The 27,159-nt window shown below is 41.5% G+C and overlaps 1 protein-coding gene and 1 pseudogene across 2 annotated transcripts in view; both read right to left on the bottom strand.

Annotated features, from left to right (window-relative positions):
• Positions 1-27,159, bottom strand: part of LOC134949297 (cytochrome P450 2G1-like) — a 182,438-nt gene that overhangs the window by 70,715 nt on the left and 84,564 nt on the right. The gene's annotated exons all lie outside the window — the stretch shown is intronic.
• On the bottom strand, positions 5,521-5,638 carry LOC134950024 (5S ribosomal RNA; annotated as a pseudogene).

Raw genomic sequence — 27,159 nt, 5'->3', positions numbered from 1 at the left:
CTAATTGTGTGAGCAAAACATGGGATGTGCTGGAATTTGCCCAGATATAATGCTCACACAATATTGGTGGCAATGTCAGATATCACAAATCACCAGGAGAGTCTAAGTGGGGTTAGCCATTGTGCGATGATGTCTCTCAGTTTTCGTCAGCGGTATGCCACTTATGGAAACGGGTGATACATAGCGTAGCCTGCCTAGGAATGAGTTGCCATTTGTGAGATGCTGCTGCTGGTGCCACTGCTGTTGTTGCTGTGGAAGGCAATACATCTACCCAGTGGGCGGTCTAGTCATGAAGTCCTTTATTTGCCCTGCTCCACTTGTCCAATGTCCGTGGTTAAATGCACAGTGGGTACCATATTTTTGACGACACTGAGGACACTTTTCTTAATGTCCGGGAATCGCTTTCCCAGTGAAGTTGAATCTAGACGGGATTTGCTACCAGGGATACAATACGTCCATCTACTATCTAAATCCCACTGCACTAATTGCAGATACTGGACGCACATCTAACACCAGCATAGTTGTTATGCAACAGGGTGACTGCTGTCTTACTTCATCTTATTTGCAAACTACTGTTGTACAGTCAATTTCTTAGATAAAGTAGTACAAGTGGTCTTCCAACTTCCTCTGTGGGATGACTATCGACTCCCAGCAGCAACAACAGCAGCAGCGATAGCAGTAGGCTTAGCACTCAAGGATCCTCCAGAGGAATCCCGGATAGAAGATGCATCAGTCATGCGAGTGACATGGCCTGCAGGACTACTTCTGATCTTGACTGAGGAGGAAATTTGACAATGAGGGAGTTGGGAGTTGGTGGTGTGGATTGCAGGAGCTTGGATACAATAGGAAAAAGGGATTTAGGTGTCACTGAACTGCTAACGCTCTTAGCCAAAGTTTCTGAACTTGACAATGACTTATGATGAATGTACAGCAGGTGACGTATAAGCAATGATGTTCCTAGGTGGTTAACATTCTTACCCCTACTTATTATGGAATAACAAAGGCAACACACGGCTTGACACTTGTCAACTGGATTTATGGAAAAACAATTCCACACCGAAGAGTGTCATCACAATGGGCTTTTTCATCCCATGGTCAACAACCATCTCCACTGATGACTTATTCAAACAAACCAAATCACCATCAGAATCCTCATTGCCAACTTCCTCCTCAACACCAGCTACATCAATATCCTCCTCATCCTGGTGTACTTCTACAGTGACATCCTCAATCTCAATATCATCAACTTGATGTGGCGGTGCTCCACTCAGCACTTGAAAAAGGGCATGCAAATGGTTGTAGGAGCCTCCTCTTCCCATACAGTCTTGGTAAGGTCAGGCCTAAACATCACAACAGCGGACACACTTGGACTCTCCTTGGAGATTTGTGATATTAGTGAGTCTGAACGTATATTTGTTTCCTGTGCTTAAACAAGCTATTTTTTTATTTTTCAAGACAGAGGAGGGCTTCCATCTTCATGAGAAGCTGAACCACCAGTCATGAACATAGGACAAGGCCTTAGACTTTCCTTGCCACCTTGTGTTCTGAATGGCATAGATAAGATAAGAATAATTTATTGTCACTGTACATGGACATGTATAGCGAAATTACATACAGTTCTCATGTCATATACACCAGATAAAATACATCACATAAGTTTAGCAAAGTTGAGAATTCAAACTAACAATCACAGAAGGGAAGAAACTATTACTTAACCTAGTGGTACGACATCTTAAACACCTATAACGTCTCCCCGATGGCAAAAAGGAAAAAAAAACATATTACAGGGGTGACCTCTATCTTCAATCATCTTGGTTGCCTTCGACAGACTCCTCACAGTTAGTACATCCGCCAGCCTATGCAAGGGTTGGCCAATGATCCTCTCCGCAGATTTAATCACTCTTTCCAAAGCAACAAGATCCGAAAACTTGGCATTACCATACCACACCGTAATTGCGTAGGTCAGCAAGCTCTCAATCACGCAGCAATAAAAATTAACAAGAGTAGATTGCTGCAGACCTGCTACTTGGAGCTTCTGTAAGAAAAAGAGACGCTGCTGAGCCTTCCCGACCACAGACGTGATATGCAAGGACCATGATAAATCCTCCGTAAATTTGATCCCCAAAAATTTCACATCGGTGACCCTTTCCACCTCCTCACCATTCAAAATCAATGGACAGATGCTAGTTTTTTTTAGATTTCTTAAAATCTATCACAACCTTCTTAGTTTTCTTACTGTTTAATAACAGGTTGTTTTTTACCCCCCACTCAGCGAGCCTTCTCACTTCCTCTCTATAACTGCTCTCATCTCCACCGGTTATCAAACCTACCAGAGTGGTATCATCCGCAAACTTAATCACAGAGATTGTCTCCAAATTAGACTCTCAGTCAGAGGTATACAAAGAATATAAAAAGGGACTTAAAACACAACCCTGCGGAACTCCTACATCTGATTGTCTGCAGGCGATCTGTCAGGAAATCCAACAGCCAATTACATATAAAAGCTTTTTTACTAACACCGCCGGCACTACCGTGTTAAAGGCGGAACTATAATCCACAAATAACAACTTAGAATAGGTGTCTCTATTTTCGAGATGACAAAGCACTCTATGAAGCAGCATAAGAGCTGCGTCGTCAGTTGATCTGTTCGACCGATAGGCAAACTGATTAGGGTCAAATCCCGATGTGATGACACTTTTTAGATGGACCCAAACAATTCTCTCAAAACATTTCATGATCAATGAATTGAGAGCAATCGGCCTATAGTCGTTCAGACCAATGACCGACGCAGTCTTAGGAATTGGAACAATTATTGAAGTTTTAAAACACCGTGGAACAGTGCATTGACTCGGTGAAAAGTTAAAAATCTTTGTAAAAATGCCTGCCAGCTGCTCAGCACATGCCCATAATACTCTGCCTGGAATATAATCCAGGCCAGGAGCCTTCCTTACGTTCCTTCTGCTAAAACAATCCCTAACCTCAACTTCAGTTAGGGTCAGAAAACTATCTGAGTGGAATCTAAATGAATTACTAATAGGAGAGTCAACCTCTTCAAAACGTGCATAAAAATGATTTAGCTCATCTGCCGAAGGACCGCCTGTCCTGACAGAAGTAGAACTTTTGTAATCAGAGATGCATTCAATTCCTCTCCACATCGTTCTTGCATCACCTGATTCCTTAAAATGGTTTTCAATCTTACTTGAATAAGCTTCCATAGCAAGACGAATACCTTTTTTTAAGTTAAAACGGGCAATTGTATAAGCTAATTTATCTTTTACTCTAAATGCCCTATCCCTAGCTCTTAATATTGCCAATTTACGTTTCTCATCAGAAAATTTCCTATTTTAAGGGGGTTATTAATTTTTGCTTCTATGATTTCAGATGTCCTCTATGACATTGGGCATTGGCCTTATCAGACGACGTTGATGAAATTGCATCATCAATGTCATGACTGGTGGCAGCAGCTTCAGCACTACTATTACAGATTATTACACTATTACTACTATTACACAGCCTCCATTATCTTTGCTGGCTGAGGCGCAAGTGTGCACTCCCGGCGTGACTAGGCCGGATGTTCAAAGAGCCGCTTCTCATTGTAAGCGTCTCTGTTTGGGCGTGTCAAGTGAATGGGGAGCATCTCCATCCGGGTGCGTGTACCCGTCCAGACGGAGATGCTCACAGTGACTAGGTGCGCCCAGGAGCGCATGCCTTGACACAGATGTAGTAAAGATAACGGAGGATCCATCTGTAGGTAATAGTTCCTGATCTTTCACTATTTTTTCCTTCAAATTTAGTTCTCCATTTTACAGGACAGCTCCCCTTTAATTTTACAGCTGCCTTTTATTTTTACAGCACATAGAACAGTGCCCCTTTTGTTTTTACAGCAAATAGAACAGTGCCCCTTTATTTTTATAGCACCCCTTTATTTTTTACAGCATTCAGGACAGGCTCCCTTTATCTTTACAGCACACAGTACAGTGCCCCTTTATTTTTACTGCACCCCTTTGTTTTTACAGCACACAGAACAGTGCCCCTTTATTTTTACAGTACACAGGACAGGGCCACAGTAACCCTTTATTTTTACAGCACACAGAACAGTACCCCTTTATTATTAATGCACCCCTTTAATTTTACTGAATACAGAACAGGGCCACATCACCCCTTTATTTTTACAGCACACAAAACAGGGCATGTTTATTTTTACAGCACTCTTTTATGTTTACAGCCTACAGGACAGGGCCACAGCTCCCCTTTAGTTTTACAGCACACAGAACAGTGCCCCTTTATTTTTACAGCATGCAGGACAGTGCCCCAGCACCACTTTTTTTTAACATCACATAGAACAGTGCACCCTTTATAATTACAGCACCCCTTTATTTTGACAGCATATAGGACAGTGCCCCTTTATTTTTACAGCACAGAAAACTGTGCCCCTTTTTTTACAGCATACAGAACAGTGACCCTGTACAGAAAAGGACTGCAGCACCCCTGTACAGCACCCCAAACAGCACAGGACACCACAGGACAGCACCCCAGAAAAGCACCCCTGTACTACAAAGGACAGCAGCACCCCTAACAGCACAGGACACCACAAGACAGCACCCCAGAACAGCACCCCTGTACAGGACAAGACAGCAGCACCCCAAACAGCACAGGTGACCACCCAAGAACAGCACAGGACAGCAGCACCCCTGTACGCCACCACCCAAAGAGAGACAGAGGTCTGTGTCCCTCACTCTCCAAGTCCAGAGTGAAAATGGCGGCGACACATGGCTCCTTATATGGAATCCAAAACCTGCAAGATGCGACAGCGGAATGATGATGTTTTGCCTTGGTGTTGGATCCGAGCTGATCTCGGATCCAGAAGCTATATCCTGATGTCTTGGGGTGTGGGGGGGGGGGAGCTTGGATCTGTGAGATGCGAACCCATAAATGATTTAAGCCAGAGAAGCTTTCATCCAGTGACCAGTGACTTCCAATCTTCGCACAAGACAGGAAAGAAAGACCCTTGAATGGCACACTCCTTAAAAACAAAAGTATGAAGGTAGTATAGAAAGTTAAAATATAACCTTTAAGTAAATCAATTTAAAATTAAGCGGTCCTTCCTAGGCAAGCTATTGCAAAAATAAGACCTTAAACTATTAAATTTATTAGGTCAATCACCTTATAAGAAAAATGTTGTATACAAATTTAGACAATACAGGCTACAAGCCAAATACGCAGCAGGATACGTCCATCTGGGATTTAAACAACAGCATCCCTGGTAAGTATTATTATAATATTGTACACCCTATCCATCCAAACAGTACTGGAAAATTGTTTTTTTTTTGTGATTATAGTCAGCCCAAGAATTATCCACTGTGAATAAGATCCGAACAATATCGAAAAATAAAAAGTTACAATTCACCTTCAGTTGTTGAATGCAAGGCTAGTAATAAAAAGTATGTTAGAAAAAGTAGGAGAAAAGACAAATGTATGTATCTGCTGTCAATGTTAGACTGGCTATATTTTTCTTTGGATACCTTACTACACCGGATATTCTTGGGAGGTCTCCCACCAGATACTAGTCTGGCCCAACACCTTATTGCTTCCAAGATCGGATGAGATTGGGCAAATTAAGTGTGGTTTGGTAGTAAAAAATCTATATCTTATACCAGAATCGTTGATGATTGTTCATGAATTTGGAAATTGAATATAAAATAAAGAAAAAGTCACAGTTATAGTTGTATTAAAGGATGGATCTGCTGTTGGCATTTGACAGTGAGAGACCCGAGGGAACTCACCGAATCACCAATGAGAGTCCAGAAAATAGAAAGTAGGATTAAAGGAATTATAGCAACATCCAACAGTCGGAATGTATAAAATCGGTTGGATACTGAGTTGACATATAGGATTTTAGCCAAGCAAAAAGGGGAGGGACTTGACTAGATTAGCAATGTATACCTTATACAGTAGTAAATCACTGAGTTATTATTATATGTAACTTACCGCATATAATCACACGGTGAGCGGACTTGATATTCAGAATATTATGGGCCTTCTGTAATTATAATATGCTGGAGTAAAAACATTTTCTAGTCACTGAGCCATTGCTACTGCTGCTCAGCTGCTAAATTGCAGCCAGACAGACACTTGCAACATATGAATAAGAAAAAGTATCAAAGATTAGGAAGGAAAGAATACTATTATACTATGTATCAAATTCCTTCTGAGCTTCAAAGAGGGCATAAGCATAACAAGCAGAAGATAAAGTATCTGTATAAAAGTAACAATCTCTTATTCAAAACAGAGTGTATGCTGTGTAGATCTAAATGCAGAAAGTCAATCAGCTGAGGCAATTAGCCCAAGGATTACTACCAAAAGGCATATGCACATATTTTGTCAGAATGCATCCTTCCTGAACACTAAAAAGTGTAACCAAAAAGTATAAGCAAACAATAATAGCAAATAAAATCAACAGTTCCTATTAGGGTGACCCCTCTAATCTCTTACACACAACAAAGCATATAATAATCTGCAAAGATACTGTGTAAATCGGGAAATCCGACTTGTCGGAAAGCTGTCAGAATGCACGTGGATCGGCAGAATAGACGCCGATCAGCGTGCTTCTGTTGGAAAGGGGACCAAATCCATCAGGATTTGGTCCCTTTTCCGACAATGTCAATCCGACTTTGTAAAAAGTCAGATTGACATTGCCACCGCCTCCTCCAACCACCCTGCCCAGCTGATGATCCGGGGTTAGAAAGGAGAAGTGCCAGGGAGAGCAGCAGCGCCTGGGCATAGTGCAGCAGCGCCCAGGGATATAGCAGTGCCAGGTGAGCAGCAGCACCCAGGGGAGGAGCAGTGCTGGGACGAGAGAGGAGCAGCGCACAGGTGAGCAGCGGCCAAATCTGACAGTCGGATTAGGCTCAAATCCAACAGTCAGATTTGACCACTCTTTGAATAGGGGTTGTTGGATCCATTCAGACAAATGCATGTTGGAATGGATCCAACTCTTATTGAATATACCCCTTAGACTTACACAGTATCTATGCAGATTATTATATGCTTTGTTGTGTATAAGAGATTGCAGAGGGATCACCCTAATAGGAACTGTTGATTTTACTTGCTAATATTGTGTGCTTATACTTTTTGGTTACACTTTTTAGTGTTCAGGAAGGATGCATTGTGACAAAATATGTGCATATGCCTTTTGGTAGTAATCCTTGGGCTAATTGCCTCAGCTGCATTTGCATTTAGATCTACACAGCATCTTTGCATATCACCATACGCTCTGTTGTGAATAAGATTGTTACTTTTATACAGATACTTTTTCTTCTGCTTGTTATGCTCATGTCCTCTTTGAAGCTCAGAAGGAATTTGATACATAGTATAATGGCATTCTTTCCTTCCTAATCTTTGATACTTTTTCTTATTCATATGTTGCAAGTGTCTGTCTGGCTGCAATTTAGCAGCTGAGCAGCAGTAGCAATAGCTCAGTGACTAGAAGATATTTTTACTCCAGGATATTATAATTACAGAAGTTCCATAATATTTTGAATATCAAGTCCACTCACCGTGTGATTATATGCGGTGAGTTACATATAATAATAACTCAGTAATTTAGTACTGTATAAGGTATACATTGCTAATCTAATCAAGCCCCTCCCCTTTTTGCTTGCGTAAAATCCTATATGTCAACTCAGTATCCATCCGATATTATACATTCTGACTGTTGGATGTTCCTATAATTCCCTTAAATCCTACTTTCTATTTTCTGGATTCTCATTGGTGATTCGGTGAGTTCCCTCGGGTCTCTCACAGTCTAACGCCAGCAGCAGATCCATCCTTTAATATAACTATAACTGTGACTTTTTCTTTATTCTTTATTCAATTTCCAAATTCATGAACTCTCATCAACGATTCTGGTATAAGATATAGATTTTTTACTACCAAACCACACTTAATTTGCCCAATCTCATCCGATCTTGGAAACAATAAGGTGTTGGGCCGGACTAGTATCTGGTGGGAGACCTCCTGAGAATATCCTTTGTAGTAAGGTATACGAAGAAAAATATAGCCAGTCTTACATTGACAGGAGATTCATACATTTGTCTTTTTTCCTACTTTTTCTGACATACTTTTTATTACTAGCCTTGCATACAACAACTGACGGTGAATTGTAACCTTTTATTTTTCGATATTGTTCGCATCTTATTCACAGTGAATAATTCTTAGGCTGACTATAATCACAAACAAGAAATTATTTTCCAATATTGTTTGGATGGATAGGGTGTACGATATTATAAGAATACTTAACAGGGATGCTGTTGTTGAAATCCCAGATGGAGGTATCATGCTGTGTATTCGGCTTGTAGCCTGTATTGTCTAAATTTGTATACAAAATTTTTCTTATAAGGTGATTGACCTAATAAATTTTATAATTTAAGGTCCTATTTTTGCAATAGTTTGCCTAGCAAGGACCGCTTAATTTTAAACTGATTTAATTAAAGGTTATATTTTAACTTTCTATACTACCTTCATACTTTTGTTTTTAAGGAGTGTGCCATTCAAGGGTCTTTCTTTCCTGTCTTGTGCGAAGATTGGAAGTCACTGGTCACTGGATGAAAGCTTCTCTGGATTAAATCATTTATGGGTTCGCATCTCAGAGATCCAATCTCCCCCCCCCCCCCCCCCCACCCCAAGACATCAGGATATAGCTTCCGGATCCGAGATCAGCTCGGATCCAACACCAAGGCAAAACATCATCATTCCGCTGTCGCATCTTGCAGGTTTCTATACTACATTCATACTTTTGTTTTTAAGGAGTGTGCCATTCAAGGGTCTTTCTTTCCTGTTTTGTGCCAAGTGACTAACCAGGAATATTCTACTGTACCCTCGGTGCACCACCAAGTTCATTATTAAGCAGCAATATTAGCAATGTGACTATTTGAAGTTGGATTTGTAGATTTTTCTGTATTCCTCTTGTAATTTTTGTCAGTGCAGAAACACCCCTACATTACAATGACTTTCAATCTTCCTCTGGTAATGAAGTTTATAATGCTAATACTAGTGAGAAGCCCCCTTTAGGGCGGGTGTGTGTGCAATAAACGCACATGGAAAAGCTGCAAGGGCCGCTGGAAGATCGGGAAGAGGAAGACCAAGGAAGACTTTTGTTTTGTCTTTAATTCATCAAATAGGACTCTCTCTAATGCAGAAGTGTCTGTACTTAATAAAGGTTTAAGCTTCGATTCCACAAATGCCTTTAAAAGTCTTTAGTGGAAAGTTGATTTGCAGTACCTTAACCGTCAGGTGAAGTTAAAAGAATTTTTTAGTGCTAGAGAGGCTAATGTTGATACAATTATACCTTTATCTACATCACCTCACTTTAAAAAGTAATCAACTTTTGAACCTTTTACACATAATCCTTTAATTTTGGGGTTTATGAGAGCCTTAGATGCTCAAATAATGGATACACAAACTAACCCTAAACAGTACAGAAATAATTTTACTGCAACAGAATGGAAAACTCTTAAAGACCTTAATGGCTATAGAGGGATGTGGTATGGATGACCGGCAGTTCAGGATAAGGCAACAATTGAAGGGTTTATTCCTGTTGAAACTTGCAATTTCCTGAAAACAGATTTTCCTAAGGTACCACTAATTTTTACCCTGCCCAAAATTCACAAACTGCTCATAGAGTCTCCCGGGCAGCCTATAATTTCCGCCAGAGATTCATTGTGCAATAAAGAATCAGAATATCTTGACTTTCATTTGCAACCTTGTGTCAAAGCCAGAGACTCCTATTTACAAGATACTACTAACCTATTGCTAGAACTTGACAAGTTATGCAATTTACCTGATAATGTATGGTTATGCACTCTGACATAGACATACATTTTATTCTATTGCTTCTCAATCTGGTACTTACTCGTAATTATTTTTATTTTAATAATGATTATTATTTACAAGTAAGTGGGTGTGCCATGGGTTCTCCCATGGCACCAGCCCATGCAAATACCTTAATACCTTTATGTTTAATATAGAAACAGAAGTATTTTTTAATAGAGTCATCAAGATAAAAATATTCCTTTATAAAAGGTGCATAGATGATGTCCTTCTATTTTGGTATGGTCGTCTGGATGAATTTTTATCTCTGAAAACATTAACAAACTTGACTGTCCTAAAAAATTTACTTATCAGATGAGTCTTGAATCTATATACTTTTTGGATGTACAGATAGACATTATAGATAATGTCATATCAACTAGTGTTTTTCCAAACCCTCAGACCACAATAATCTCCTCCGTGCTGAGAGTTATCATCCTCCAGCTATGAAATCCAGTTTACCATACTCCCAATACCTTATGGTAAAAAGACTCACCAGTGATATCCAAAAACTTGAATCTAATCTAAACAAGATGACTAATACAGTAGGTTTAAAGGGGTGGTCTTCAGTTTGCCGGCAGTCGGCACCTGGCATACCGACACCTTTTCTCCCTCTTTGGGGTCCACGACCACCCCTGGAGGGAGAATAGATAGTGTGGCATACTTAGCGTGCCAGCATGCCCGCAGCATGGCGAGCACAGCTTGATATGCGCAGTGAGCCCGCAAGGGGCTCATTTGCACTTGCCCAGCTGTTGGTATGCTGGCGGTCAGGATTCCAGTGCCGGTATGCTGGCGCCGGGAGCCCGGCTGTCGGCATACCATACTACACCCAGTTTAAAGAGGAGATATTCTGACAGTACCTTGAAAAAGGCACAAGATAACGTTGATAAGGTTTCCAGAGAGACAGCCCTTACCCATTCTGTTGTAAATAAAAAAAAAGACAAACATAAATACAATTAAAACATTATGGCCCATTCTTCGTGTTGACAAAGAGTTAAGGTGTTTTAGACACACGAATATCATGCCATGTTTTAAAAGAGGTAGAAACATCCGAGAATGTGTCGTCCTTCCGACATCACAGATTTTATGCAAACAGATGTCAGAATTCAGAAGAAAAGTCCTGGTTGTTATAAGCGCATTGGCTGCACAACATGTCAACACATGATTGCAACTCGCTATTTCTATCATCCACATACAGGATAACCATTTAGTATCAGACATGTGTTGATGTGTAGCAGCTCATATGTTGTATACATGGTTAAATGTCCATGCGGTTATATTGGCAAGACTATCCATTTTTTTAAAGAACGGATGGCGATGCATCGGACATCCGTTAGGGCTGCACTTAATGGTAAAGTGTCTGAGCAACCATTAGCTTGACACTTTGCTGCATGCAAACACAATTTCTCTAATTTCAGACACATCATTATTGATCATGTTCTGGAGAGTAAAAGGAGAGGCGATAGATATAAAATATTGCTCCAGTTAGAGCAGGGGTGGGGAACAACTGGCCCACGGGCTGTATAAGGCATGCACAGCCTCTTCATCTGGCCTGGCAGCCAGTACTGCAGCCGATGGTATGTGAAGGGAGAAGAGTGCAGTGCAGCGCCTCTCCTGACCCTCAGTGTGCTCAGTGATGTCCGGTCTCTGGGGGAGGTGGGGTGAATCTCATTGGTTTGTTAGCAAATCAGGGCTTGTGGACCAGCAATCCCGGCTGCTGATTGGCTGTGGGTCCACGAGCTGTGATTGGCTAACGAACCAGCGCCTCATTTGAGATACCCACCACCGGAGACTGGACTTCACGGTGCATTGAGGGGCAGGAGAGGTGCTTTGTTGCGTTCTCCTACCCTCACATAGCAGCAACAACAGAGGCAGCGAAGAACAGCAGGGGTAGTCACTGTGGGGCAATGTGTATCTGGCACTGTGGGGCAATGTGTATCTGGCACTGTGGGGCATTTGTGTATCTGCCACTGTGGGGCATTTGTGTATCTGGCACTGCACTATTGGGGGCATATGTGTATCACGCCCCATTTTAATTGGCCACGCCCTGTGTGGCATGTGGCCACACCCATTTTTTGGCGCAGTACCACTGAGGGTCATAACTACTGGGGGCATAACTACTGGCGGAAGTCTAATTTTTTAGTTGAGATTTTCTGTATGGCCCACAAAGGATTTTTATAAATATCCAAATGGCTCTTGTAGAAAAAAGGTTCCCCACCCCTGAGTTAGAGTCCAAATGGATCCATATCTTGGACACAGTCAAGCCTAGAGAATTAAATGATCATTTGAACCTGAATATATTTTTATAAGTTAGGTATAAACTGTAGTACTCTTTTCATATGTATTTTATATGTACTGTATATAGCTCTTTTGATAGGTATTCTGTATATGTAATATATGTTTATGTAATTATTTATTTGAACACTTTGGGTGTGATTGATTGGCAACCTACAGTATGATGTTCATTATTTAATTGTATATGTTACTGTGATTGTTATTGATATATTGTGATTGCTGGATATGTATTTGCCAATTTGTTTTTACTTTTATTCATTATGCTGGGTCTGTTTTGTTACCAGACACGGAAACAGGTTGCCGCAGCAATGAGAGGTGTGATGTAGGGAGGTCATGGAGGAGCTTGTTCCTGGAAGTCCTTTCAGTATTACCGCCGGGACCCGCGGCAGCCAAGCATCTCAGGTCTGCGGAAGGGGTTATTTACGGTGAGCACTGCTTTGTTCATTTGTCTGTACATGTCGCCTGATGAAGGGCATTAAAGCCCAAAAGCTTGCTAAAGGAAACTCGTGTCGACGTGTTCTATTTATGCAAAGTCTGGGGAGTGCTATTTATTGGAACTGGTATATATATATATATATATATATATATATGTATGCAACAAAAAATATCCGGCACTCCAGAATTAACGTGTAGATGCCAGGGTGCCCTCCTAATGGTAATGCAGAGGAGGTGTCCTTCCCCACCTGTGGCTCAGGTGTTTGCAGCGAAGGAACTGAGGCGGCACTCCATGGACTTATTCAAAAAGGTTAGTTGTATTTAAAACATAGTGACATCAAAGTAACATCGTGTCAATCAAGACAAACCAAAAACAGAAACAGGTATCTTACGACGTTTCAAGGCATGGCAGCCTTTTCATCAGGTAAGTGACCCTAGTGCTGTGAAACAGATAAAGGACCAAAAAAAAAAAAAGCACTAGGGTCACTTACCTGGTGAAAAGGCTGCCATGCCTTGAAACGTCGTAAGATACCTGTTTCTGTTTTTGGTTTGTTTTGATTGACACGATGTTACTTTGATGTCACTATGTTTTAAATACAACTAACCTTTTTGAATAAGTCCATGGAGTGCCGCCTCAGTTCCTTCGCTGCAAACACCTGAGCCACAGGTGGGGAAGGACACCTCCTCTATATATATATATATATATATATATATATACATACATATATGGGATCCGGTCATGTGGGCGGCACTCGGGATCCTGATGTCACCATGCCGATGTCAGGATTACGAGTAAAAAAGAGCCCAACAGTCGGCATCCCGACTAACAGGGACTATTCCCACTAGTGGGTGTCCACGACACCCATAGAGTGGGAATAGACCCTGTGGTGAGCACAGCGAGCCACTGAGCCTGCGGCCTGGTGAGCCCAGCGAGCCCACAAGGGACTTTGTTGTGTGTACCTTACCACCGGCATTCTACAGCAGGGATCCTGGGGTCAGTATGCTGACCACTGGGATCCCCATTGCCAGTCATCCAGACCCAATCTCTCTCTCTATCTGTCTATATACATATATGTGTGTGTGTGTGTGTGTGTGTGTGTGTATATATATATATTTATAAATATATATATATATATATATATATATGTGTATGTATATATAAATATGTGTGTAAACTTATTTAGCTGAATAGACGCTGTTTGCTGTATCTTCACAGAGACTGGTGGATCTGATAGTGGTGGATCTGATAGTCAAGACGTAGGAACCATTTATTTTCCAAATCCTCATTATATATTGGTTTTCAACTATTTGTTGTTAAACAAATTATAAGTGAATGCAGCCCGTAACCTTAAGCCTATAACAGAGGGCCATCCAAGAGAACCATTGTTTCAGTAAAAACTTCATCAAAAGATGTGATAGAATGGAGATTGGAATTCTGATTGACATACTATAGAGACATACCCGTGAAGAAGTCCCCAAGGAGACAAAAACGCATAGGGTTTCTGTTTTATTCTGAATGAGCATTCCACTTCAAATCATTGTACTCATGAAGAACCAATTGTATACATCCAAAAAAATGATTATTTTAAAGTTGTCATACAGAATTGTGACAATTTTATGTGAATTTTCATTGTAATAAATCTGAATGTCATTTTTATAAAGAATGCTGTTGTAATTTTTTATATTTCTTACTAAGCTGTTTAGGGGTACACCTACTTAGCCCTTCCTACCATATTTTAATAACTGACCACCTTTAAATAGGTGTGTACTAAACAAGCACTCGCTTACAAATCAATTCTTATCTCTATTTTTTAGTCCTTCTGAGAACACTGTTTGAGCAGCAGCTAATACTTAAAGGCACCCACTAGTGGTGCAGGATAATGACGTTAGTATCGTATAGTTAGTATACTGACAATAGTTAGTATAATACCAAATAGGGGGCTTCCCTCTTTTAAAATTACCCTTTGGTTATATAGTCACTCTGATATTAAAAATTTATACTATTGACACTTAGGCAGCTAAAACATGTATTATTGTTATACAGACAGTGGTGTACCATAATTTCACATGGATAACAATACAATAATTTTGCATGGACAATAGTAACATATAAACCTGCCCAAATATGGAGGGTATGATGATTGATTGTCACCTCACCCTTGTGGGTGTGAGCTCGTAGGTGAGTTCCCCCCACAAGTGATAAAGGCTTTTATGAAGATCACCCTACGCATTTCGTCCACATGTTAGACTTCATCAGGGTTATGGATCTTTAAAAATATATAAGACAACATACAATTAATTTCTTAAACATATATAAAATAGCATACAATACATTTCTTAAAAAGGAGTGACATATATAGATATATAGCTTTAAAGGATTTATATTTTGAGAGTATATTGTAACACTGTAGGGGTGCAAGGCGCCTTTTCCTGGGGAATATGGTAGCACGCAGCAGCTGGGGAACAACACAAGTCCAGTTTCTGGTACAACTGACCCCGGCCAGTTTTATTGAAACAGAAAATAAAACAAACCCCAAAATAAAAATACCTTGCCTGTCCGGCACTAACTAAACATAAGATATTCCTAACTGTCACTAAACAAAACACAGAGTTCTTCAGTACATACTGTATAGCTTACTTGCATCAGAAAGCGTGTCTCTCACACACAGATCCCTCAGCCTTCCCAGGCAGTCTGCCCATACTAATCAGGTTAGCAGCACTATAACACACTTACACAGCTGAAACCCTGATTAGCCCTCTGTGAGGCCAAAGACCCGAACTGGGCCCAATGTCTAGAACTCGCCTTATCTCTCTCTCAGAGCCTTTACCCAGCTTTTACAGCAAACTGAAAAGGTTCAGACAAAACAAAAAGCATTTTTCCTAGAAGTTAACATTTTCTAAAACATGTAAGACAAGAACCTGGGACAAATATACCTGCCCTCAAACACTATCCCAGTGTTCTTGTCACATATCCCCCTCCCCTGTTTCGACCTAGGGGCCGGAACACTTGTAGCCCCCAAACAGAAGATGCGAGACAATGCATCTGCGTTGGCCAATTGTGTTCCCGGTCTATGTTCGACAGTAAACTTAAAGTCCTGCAACGCTAGAAACCATCTAGTTACACGAGCATTCTTGCCTCTATTTACATACATCCATTTTAAAGGGGCATGGTCTGTCACTAGTCTGAATTGTCTACCCAAGAGGTAATATCTCAAGGTATCTAGTGCCCACTTAATGGCCAAAGCCTCCTTTTCCACAATGGCATACCTTTTTTCATGCTCATTGAGTTTCCTACTCAAATAAATGATAGGGTGTTCGTCCCCATCTCTGGTTTGGGACAGCACAGCACCTATCCCTACCTCTGAGGCATCTGTCTGTACCACAAATTCTTTTGAAAAATCTGGTGTTATCAACACCGGTTGTGAACACAAAGCCACTTTTAACGCTTGGAACGCCTTTTCTGCATCAGGGTTCCATTTCACCACATTTGACTGCTTCCCTTTGGTAAGGTCTGACAACGGCACCGCTGTGGTCGCAAAATTAGGAATAAACCGTCTATAGTACCCAGTAATTCCCAAAAAAGCCCTTACCTGTTTTTTATTCACTGGACGAGGCCAGTTTTGAATAGCATCAACTTTATTCAATTGGGGCCTAATCAGACCTCTGCCTATGGTGAAGCCCAAGTATTTGACCTCCTCCATTGCGAGGCAGCACTTCTTTGGGTTAGCAGTTAACCCTGCCTCTCTGATTGAGTCCAGTACTGCTTGTACTTTAACCAAATGGGACCCCCAGTCTGTACTGTGAATTACCACATCATCCAAATAGGCAGCTGCATATTTTCTATGGGGCCTCAAAATTTTATCCATCGCCCGTTGAAAGGTTGCTGGAGCCCCATGCAACCCAAAGGGTAACATCTTATACTGGTACAGCCCCTCCGGAACCGAAAAGGCTGTTTTTTCTTTGGCGCTATCAGATAAAGGTATTTGCCAGTAACCTTTGGTCAGGTCCAATGTGGTGAGAAACCTGGCTGTTCCCAGCCTTTCTACAAGCTCATCCACACGGGGCATGGGGTATGCGTCAAACTTGGACACCTCATTTAACTTACGAAAGTCATTACAGAAGCGTATGCTACCGTCGGGCTTCGGGATGAGCACTATGGGACTGGACCACTCACTGTTAGACTCCTCTATGACTCCAAGTTCTAACATGGTTTTAACTTCCTTAGAAATACCTTCTCGCTGAGCTTCAGGAATCCTATATGGCTTTAAATGAACCCTGACCCCTGGTTCTGTGACAATGTCATGTTTTATTATGGTCGTTCGGCCAGGCAGCTCTGAAAATACCTCCCTATTTTGGATGAGAAATTCTTTAACCTGATTGTTCTGATCAGCTGATAATGTCTCTGACACCTTCACTGCGGGAAGCAACCGGGGTGAAGACACCGAAGGGCAAGGCTCCGCTGACAGAGACAACCTATCTTTCCAGGGTTTGATTAAGTTAACATGGTAAATCTGTTCGGGTTTTCTCTTTCCCGGCTGGTATACTTTGTAATTAACCTCATTCACTTTTTCCCTAATCTCAAATGGACCCTGCCATTTAGCTAGGAATTTGCTTTCCACAGTGGGTACCAAAACAAGAACTCTATCTCCAGGAGCAAATTCCCGTATCTTGGCACTCCGGTTATAGACCCTCTGTTGAGCACTTTGGGCCTGTTCCATGTGCTCTCTGACAACAGGTACCACGGCTGCAATCCTATCCTGCATTTGTGTTACATGCTCAATAACGCTTCTATAAGGAGTGGGCTGTCCTTCCCACGTCTCTTTGGCAATATCCAACAACCCTCTGGGGTGTCTACCATACAACAAATCAAACGGAGAAAACCCCGTAGAGGACTGAGGAACTTCTCTGATGGCCATTAACAAGTAGGGCAACAAACAATCCCAGTTTTTCCCATCTCTCTCAACAACCTTTTTTAACATACTTTTTAATGTTTTATTAAACCTTTCCACCAACCCGTCAGTTTGGGGATGGTAGATGGACGTCCTGAGGTGAGTGACCTTAAATAACTTGCACAATTCTTTCATGATCCTTGACATAAATGGAGTACCTTGGTCAGTCAAAATTTCTTTTGGTATTCCCACTCTACTAAATACCTGCACCAGCTCCTTAGCTATCGCCTTGGTTGTGATAGTGCGTAAAGGGACAGCCTCAGGATATCGAGTGGCATAGTCCATAATTACCAGGATATACTGATGGCCCCGAGCAGACTTTAACAAGGGCCCCACGAGATCCATGGCTATTCTGTCAAACGGGACCTCTATAATAGGCATGGGAACTAGTGGGCTCCTGAAATGGGGTCTAGGGGCATGATACTGGCATTCAGGACAGGAAGAACAATATTCAGACACTTCTTTATAAACCCCTGGCCAAAAGAACCTTTGTAAAACTCTTTCAGTGGTTTTTTCTGCCCCTAAATGTCCTGCGGTAACGTGACTATGAGCTAAATCTAGTACCGTTCTCCGATAAGGCTGGGGAACTACCAGCTGTTCTACCACATCCTCACCCCTTTTGACAATGTGGTACAAGAGCTCATTACAGATGGCCATGTGGGGATACGTAACCCTGTCACCTGGTACCACAGGTTCCCCATTAACAATCTTAACATTCTCTCTAGCCTTTATTAAGGTAGGATCCTTTAACTGTTCAGACGCAAACAGATCCTTCTTTACCTCCAGGTCAGGCACGCTTTCAGTTCTAACTACTATGTCTCTGTTCCCGGCAAGAGGGTCCTCACTGGACTCCCCATCTGTCACTTCCCCAGCCAAACTAGCAAAAGGCAAAGGGCCAGAAAGTTCCGAAGACCCACGTACATCCATAAAATCACCGGTATTATCAACTGGCTTTTTACTTCTCACATCTGTTGATAACCGTGATTCCCACAGTTTCCAAAAATGAGGAAAATCCCTCCCTATTATGGCCTCATGCACCAAGGTAGGGACCAGTCCCACTTTAACCATTGCTGACCCACAACAAGTTTCTATATTCACCTCAGCAGTGGCATAATGTTGGGTATCCCCATGTATGCAAGTTACCCCAATAGGTATTTGCTGGACCTTTAAGGGGTTCACTAACCCAGCTTTCACGAGGGTAACTAAACTTCCTGAATCTAGCAAGGCCTCTACCCGGTTACCCTCTAAGAACACATCACACATTTGTTTTTCCAGCTCAGGTGAAGGTACCACAGTACAGGCTAACCTAGCAAAGAAAGACATTCTGCGACATTCAAAGGCAGCATCACATTGCATGGGTTCTTGCATGACTGGGCAATTGGCAACAACATGACCTGGCATACCACATCTAAAACATTTAACCACACGATTATCAACCCGTTTGGGCAACATAGACCGTTCTAGCCCCATTGGCCTGTCTCCAGGGCCAGTGTTTACAGTCTCTCCAGCCTTGCGTTCTCTTAACCGCCCAGCAACGTTTTCCCACGGAACAGTCTTACCAGTCTTTACTGAAGGGCGCTGTCGAGGATCTATGGGTTGCTGGGTGGTCATCAGTAGTTCCTCTGCTGCCAAATACCGCTCTACCATGTCTACTAATTGGTCAGCAGTACCCGGGTTTCCATGGCTCACCCACTTGCGCAGGACCATGGGCAAAGATCTCAAGTAGCGGTCCATGACGACTCTTTCAACCATCTGGGGACCAGTTAATGTCTCTGGCTGTAGCCATTTTTTTGTTAGCTGAATAAGGTCGTGCATCTGAGAGCGCGGAGGCTTCTCCATGGCGTACACCCAACGGTGCACCCGTTGTGCTCGTACTGACAGCGTGACTCCCAGGCGGGTCAGGATCTCAGTCTTTAGTTTATCATAGTCCCGAGCCTCAGCAGGGCTTAAATCAAAGTACGCTTTTTGGGGCTCACCTGACAGAAAAGGTGCCAGCAGACTGGCCCACTGTGCTTTTGGCCAGTTCTCACGCTCTGCAGTCCTTTCAAACGTGGTCAAGTAGGCCTCCACATCGTCAGCCTCTGTCATTTTCTGCAAGAAGTGACTGGCCCGTATAGAACTAGAGCTGGTCGGAGCACTGACGGCCACATCTCCAATCCGGGCTGCAAGGCTCTGCACCACTTCTGTTAAGGCCTCTCTATCCTGACGCTGTTGCCGGTAAAGTTCGTCAATAGCCACCTGCTGCTGTCTCCTATTTTCCTCCATTGCCACCTGCTGCTGTCGGTTGGCCTCCTGCTGAGCCGCTGTAGCTTGCAGCAAGGCTTTAAGCAGATCCTCCATGTCGACAGATTTTTCAGGCGGCTTTGTAGCTGCTTTCACCCAAGACATATATCAAACCCTCAGGGGTGAGTCTCAGTAACTTCACACTGGGCTGTATCTGCATAAACCACCGTTTTCTGCAGGCCTCACAAAGCTGCTGCTTTCACTTATGCGCAGAACGGGGTTGCTCGCATTCTCCACCAAGTTGTAACACTGTAGGGGTGCAAGGCGCCTTTTCCTGGGGAATATGGTAGCACGCAGCAGCTGGGGAACAACACAAGTCCAGTTTCTGGTACAACTGACCCCGGCCAGTTTTATTGAAACAGAAAATAAAACAAACCCCAAAATAAAAATACCTTGCCTGTCCGGCACTAACTAAACATAAGATATTCCTAACTGTCACTAAACAAAACACAGAGTTCTTCAGTACATACTGTATAGCTTACTTGCATCAGAAAGCGTGTCTCTCACACACAGATCCCTCAGCCTTCCCAGGCAGTCTGCCCATACTAATCAGGTTAGCAGCACTATAACACACTTACACAGCTGAAACCCTGATTAGCCCTCTGTGAGGCCAAAGACCCGAACTGGGCCCAATGTCTAGAACTCGCCTTATCTCTCTCTCAGAGCCTTTACCCAGCTTTTACAGCAAACTGAAAAGGTTCAGACAAAACAAAAAGCATTTTTCCTAGAAGTTAACATTTTCTAAAACATGTAAGACAAGAACCTGGGACAAATATACCTGCCCTCAAACACTATCCCAGTGTTCTTGTCACAATATACATAACATTTATAAATCTTTCATAATAGAATGTATGGTTAGTACCCTTAACATTAACTAAAATATTTCTCATGTATGTGTTTATGGCTACCTGTAACACACAAGCAATTATGTACGTACCAATAGATTCAAATTGTGTGTTAATCGGCGATGTTGGATTATGTTTCTTCACAGAATCAGGAGGATTTAACAGATCAACTTTTGTGATTACTATTTTTCAAATATGGAGTGTTACTTATAGTATATACAGTAAGCTTAACCCCTAATTTGACAATGGAATTTACCTATTATGATACATAACAAATAGGTCCACATAGGAGTATACAGTAATAATAGATAAGTATTGTGTTTTTTCCAATGGGTTTGCACCCAAAGCCTGTAACCTCGTGTGGAAAATATTAGTATACACTAAGTCAATAGGTCTACTCCTAAATTACAGATATTTATATATATGTAAAGGATCATAATGTCCAAGCTCCTGTGTGTAATGTATACATAATCTTCAATGAAATAATTGTTTTATAAATTTATAGTGGTACCCACCGCTATTTTCTAAGTTCATTTATTATGGATGATGGTACCACAAAAAATCATAGCTAAATGGATCTAAAATGTATAGTAATCAAAAGTGCTGCTAAAGGTGGAGCAGTTGTAATACAAGAAAGAAATTCCTATATACAAGAAGCCTAGAAAATATTTGATGATGCTTCCACATACAAAAAACTATCCACTAATCCAATCATTACCTACTCCGAAGGAACATAAAGCTAATGAACATTCATGGGGAGACCCATTATAGCAGGTAGCAACTCCTTACAACAAATTTGTTCCACTACATAGACTTAAAATGGCAACCCTATGTCAAAAGTCAACAATCCCATCTAAAAAAATTCATAAGGCTTCTTAAAGAAAAAAATTGGTCTTCAGAAAACCAGCGGGTCATCATAGATGTTCAGGCACTTTTCTAATCCATCCCCCACAAAAAAAACCTAGAAGCAGTACAGAGGATATTAGAAAAGTACACTGAAAATCTAAGGTCGAGATAAAAGATAAAATTAATCATAGATAGTATAATGTATATACTTAAACATATCTTTTTTGAGTTTGAAGAGTCCTTCTACCTCCAGCAACAGGGGACTGCAATGGGGACTAAATTTGCCCAACATATGCAATCCTGCTGATGGGGGAGTGGGTAGATAAATTTATATACTAGTCTGACTGAAAAGAACCACATTGATTTATATTACCGACATATAGATGATCTCATATTCATATGGTCTGGTGATGAACAAAGTATATGTGACTTTGTCACTTATACTGTATACATAATAATGATTTCAACTTAAAATTTACACATAAATCCCATGCAATTAAAAATTATTATTTGGATCTCATTTTGGAAATAAATCATAGTATTCATATTACCACATGTACTTATTTCAAAGTGACTGATGCAAATAGTTTAATTCCATCTACTAGTTGCCACCATCCTTCATGGATAAACAATGTACCTTATGCTCAGTTCTTAAAACTAAGAAATAACTAGCTACTCAGATGACTATCTACTCCAATCACTAAAGATAAAGGAATACTTTGTAGAAAAAGGATATGATTTAACAAAAGTTGAAAATGCTAGAATTAAGGCTTATACAAAAACCAAAGAAAGAATATTCAAAAACTAAAGAAAATAAAAAGGTTCCCAACAAATGGAACCATTGGCCATTCATTACCCAATACAACAAGAAAATCATGCCATTAAGAAAACTCTAGATTGACATTGGCCAGTTTTGGGGCCACATATCCCAGAAAAATCTAATATTATATACCGATGCTCTAAAAATTTGAAATGTATTACAGATTGAGTATCCCTTATCCAAAATGCTTGGGACCAGAGGTATTTTGGATATTGGATTTTTCCGTATTTTGGAATAATTGCAAACCATATTGAGATATCATAGTTATGTGACCTAAATCTAAGCACAGAATGCATTTATGTTTTATATTCACCCTATACACACAGCCTGAAGGTAATTTTATCCAATATTTTTTATAACTTTGTGCATTAAACAAAGTGTGTCTACATTCACACAATTCATTTATGTTTCATATACACCTTATACACACAGCCTGAAGGTCATCTAATACAATATTTGTAATAACTTCTTGTAATAAACAAAGTTTGTGTACATTGAGCCATCAAAAAACAAAGGTTTCATTATTTCACTCTCACTCAAAAAGTCCGTATTTCAGAATATTCCGTATTTCGGAATATTTGGATATGGGATACTCAACCTGTATAGCCCCCTTTTAATTGCGACCAAAATCAAATGCAGTTCTTGCCAAAAAAAAGGCTGCTACCCTTGTAACCGCTGCAACTGTTGTAGATTCATGGAGAATTAAACATTTAGTTTAAAACAAGAAAATGGTTTACCTACACTATACAGGATTTGGTTACATGTAATACTTGTTTTGTAATTTATAGAATTACTTACAATATCTGTAATTTAATTTATCTAGTTAAAACTACAAGATGCACAAAAATATGTATGCAAGAACATCTTAGAAATATTAAAAATAACATTAAAAAACGCATAGCCTACTCAGGCACTTGACTGTACACCATAGTTCCAATGTTAATGACATATCTTTTACTATACTTGAGCATATTAAAGTGAACCCCAGATAAGGTAGTAGAGAGTTACACCTCTTGAGGAGTCATATTTGATTTACATATTAAATACTCTCTCTCCAAATGGTCTTAATGAGGAGCTAGATCGTTTTTGTAAACCTGTATCTCTATATACCTTATATATCCATGTACTGTTGTATAAATGTTTCCACAAAAGGTATAAACTGTAATATGAATTATTTGTGAAATAAGAGATGGTCACAAAGGTAGCGAAGTACCATTCACTCAACTTTTTAAAAGTAGTTACACTTAGTTATTAGTATACCTTCACTAAATAAGGGCACTAATATATACCACATATATATCTTTTATACATTAATAAATTAGGGTACTAATTTTACCACATATACATTTTATTATTATAAAAACAAATAATACATATTAGGATTTTCCAGCTCTCACACACCAGTATACATGTACACAAATAATATACATATTTTTAAAAGTAGCTGCATTGAGGTATGGTTGTAGCTTCACTCCATAATAGGCAAAAATTCATAATACACATTACTAACATACATTATTAATACATAAATATATATATAAATTATACACATGAAATTATATACAGTATATATATATATATATATATATAAAATATATGATGTGTATAATAATATAATACATTATGGATACACTATACTAATAGTACAGACCGATGTAGCGATAATATAGTTAGTGGAAAGCACATAGGAAGAGGTGTGCATTCTAAATACCAGGATATGTAGAACGGAAGCAGGAGGGTGATTGGAACGCATGCGCTTAGTGTCATGCGTTCCAAATGCCAGACGTCTCTCAGAGACACACAGGCCTAGTACAGGACCGTGCGTGAAAGGACGTCTCTGGCAAGGCTCTTGGCGCCATGGCAACCACTCGGTTCAGAAGTGGAGTCCAAGTAAAGCCCAAGTATAGCATACACCAATGCAGATAGAGCGCATGGCATGCATTCCCACTGGTGCAATGCACTTTGGGTCCCTCCAGTAATCTAATTTAAATATTGTAAGCTCAAGGAGGCTGTAATTGATATAATAAAATAACAGTAATAATAATAATAATAATAATAATAATAATAATTATTATTATTATTATTATTATTATTATTATTATTATATTAAAAAGTATGCATATTGTTAAATATACAACCTATATGGTTGAAGTAAATTATAGCTATAAAATGAAAGGAATAAAACCATATTAATTCCTATATCACAAAATTGATCCATGAGTATGTAACCAAGCAATTAGAAGGGAGGTTTAAATAACCAGCAGGGAGAAACCCTTGTACTATTGTAGTCTGACAGAGGGAGAGGCACACATCACTAGGATTGAGTAAGTAAGCTACCTTTTTGATAACTACTTGTTATGGGACTGATTGTATTGTATAAGCAACTTTCCACTATCCAATTATTTATACTTTGTATGTAATACTGTATCAAATTATAGTCATATGAATTAGAGATAAGTGGGTATGGTTCTCAGAGAACCGAACCCTACCAGACTTCGTGTCATGAGCCCGGAACCGAGTCAGGCTCGAGTTTTCCTGTCTGACTCAGAAACCAGAACGAGGCAAAATGTCATCATCCGCCTATTGGATTCTCGCGGGGTTTGGATTCCATATAAGGACCCGCGCGTCACCGCCATTTTCACTCCAGACTCGTAGAGTGTATTGAGAGTACGTGTCTCCGTCCTCAGTGTCTGTGTGGGCGGGAAAGTGGGTTGGCGATTCCAGTGCTGTCTTGTGCTGCTCAGTCCAGTGTAGTGTCTTATGCTGCATCAGTCCAGCCAGTCACAGTGGTGGTGTCCTCTGCTGCTATATGTCCCCTGTGCTGCTGTATAAGTCCCTTGCAGTTTTGCTGTGTTGTCTTGCATCAGACCAGGGGTAGTATCTTGTGCAGCATCATTCCAGCGACCAGTCACAGTGGTGGTGTCCTCTGCTGCCATATATCCGGTGTAGCTGTATAAGTCCCTTTCAGTGGTGCTGTGTTGTCCTGCATCAGATGAGGTGTAGTGTCTTGTGCAGCATCAGTCCAGTAACCAGTCACAGTGGTGGTGTCCTCTGCTGCCATATATCCAGTGTTACTGCCGTATAATTCCAGTGATACTGGTGTATAATTCCAGTGATATTTCCGTATAATTCCTGTGATACGGGCATATAAGGGGTCATTCCGACCTGATCGCTCGCTGCAGTTTGTCGCATTGCAGCGATCGGGTCGGAACTGCGCATGTGCCAGCGCGGCAGTGCGCCGGTGCATGGCAGTCGTCGGTTCTTAGTGATCGCCTCTGAGACAGATGCGGTCACTGGGCGGGAGGGGGCTGAACGGCAGCGTTAAGCCGCCGTTTAGTAGGGAGGGCGTGGCGCGGCGGCTGCGTGACATCTCACACAGCCGCTGCGGCAAGCAGCAACGACACACAACTCCCAGCCAGCCGCAGGAGCTGCACTGGCCGGGAGTTACTCCACAGATACAAAGGCATCGCCTCTGTGCGATGCTTTTGTATTTGTGCGGAGGGGCAGCACTGACATGCGGGGTGGACTAGCCCTGTGCTGGGCGTCCCCTCCCGCATGTCTGAGTTTACGATCGTAGCTGTGCTAAATTTAGCACAGCTATGGTCAACTCGGAATGACCCCCATAATTCCTGTGATACTGACGTATAATTCCAGTGATATTGCCGTATAATTCCTGTAATACTGTCGTATAATTCTTGTGATACTGGCGTATTCAGGGGTTAAAGCGAGCCGGAACGGGGCAGAACTGCATTCCGTCAGTTCCACTTGGAGACGGAACGCAGTTCCGCCTCCTCTGGCTCACCTAACCCGATGTGTGCCGGCGCCACAGGGAGATGCCGGTCGCCCGCTGAGATTGTGTTACCAGTGGCACCTGGCTCTCCCTGCACAGCGGAAGCTGGCAGCAGGAGCTCAGTACTGAGCTCTGGCTTTCCGGCTCCCGGCTCAGTCAGTGCGCGCTATGAGAGAGACGGAGTCCAGATGGCAGGAGGATCACAGCGGTCGGACGTGGGAGCTGGGTTTGGTAAGTATGGTGTTGTTGTTTTTTTAATTAAGTGTGTTAGCGGTGCGTGTACTGGGGGATGCTACAGGTGGAAAACTACTGGGGGCAAGCTACAGGGGGCTAACCACTGGGGCAAGCAATTGGGGGCTAACCACTGGGGGTTAGCTACAAAGGGTAAACTACTGGGTGCAAAATACAGGGGCACATTACTACTGGGGGCGTTACAACTTGGGGCAAACTACTGGGGGCAAAACTATTTGGGGGCTAAACGACAGGGGGCTAAACTACAATGGAGCAAACTACAGGGGGCATTACTAGTGGGGGCTAAACTACAAGAGGGCAAACTACAAGGGGGCTAAACTACAGGGGGCTTTATTACTTGGGGCAAGCTACATGGAGCAAACTACAGGTGCGCATTACTACTGGGGACATAACTACAGGGGTGCATTACTACTTGGGGCAAACTACTGGGGGCATAACTACAGGGGCTAAACTACTGGGGTCATTACCACTTGGGGGCTAAACTATAAGGGGGCATTACTACTGGGGGATAAACTACTGGGGGATAAACTACTGGGGGCATTACTACTGGGGGCATAACTACAGGGGTGCATTACTACTGGGGGCATAACTACAGGGTGGCTAAACTACAATGGAGCAAACTACAGGGGGGCATAACTACATGGGCTAAACAACTGGGGGCATTACTACTTGGGGCAAACTACTGGGGGGCTAAACTACTGGGGACATAACTGCAGGGGCTAAACTACTGGGGGCATAACTGCAGGGGCTAAACTACATTGGGCATTACCACTGGGG

This window comes from Pseudophryne corroboree, chromosome 8 (assembly GCF_028390025.1).
Source record: "Pseudophryne corroboree isolate aPseCor3 chromosome 8, aPseCor3.hap2, whole genome shotgun sequence".
NCBI lineage: Eukaryota > Metazoa > Chordata > Amphibia > Anura > Myobatrachidae > Pseudophryne > Pseudophryne corroboree.
The sequence above is the reverse complement of the archived record's forward strand: the minus strand, read 5'-3'. Positions and strand labels throughout refer to the sequence as shown.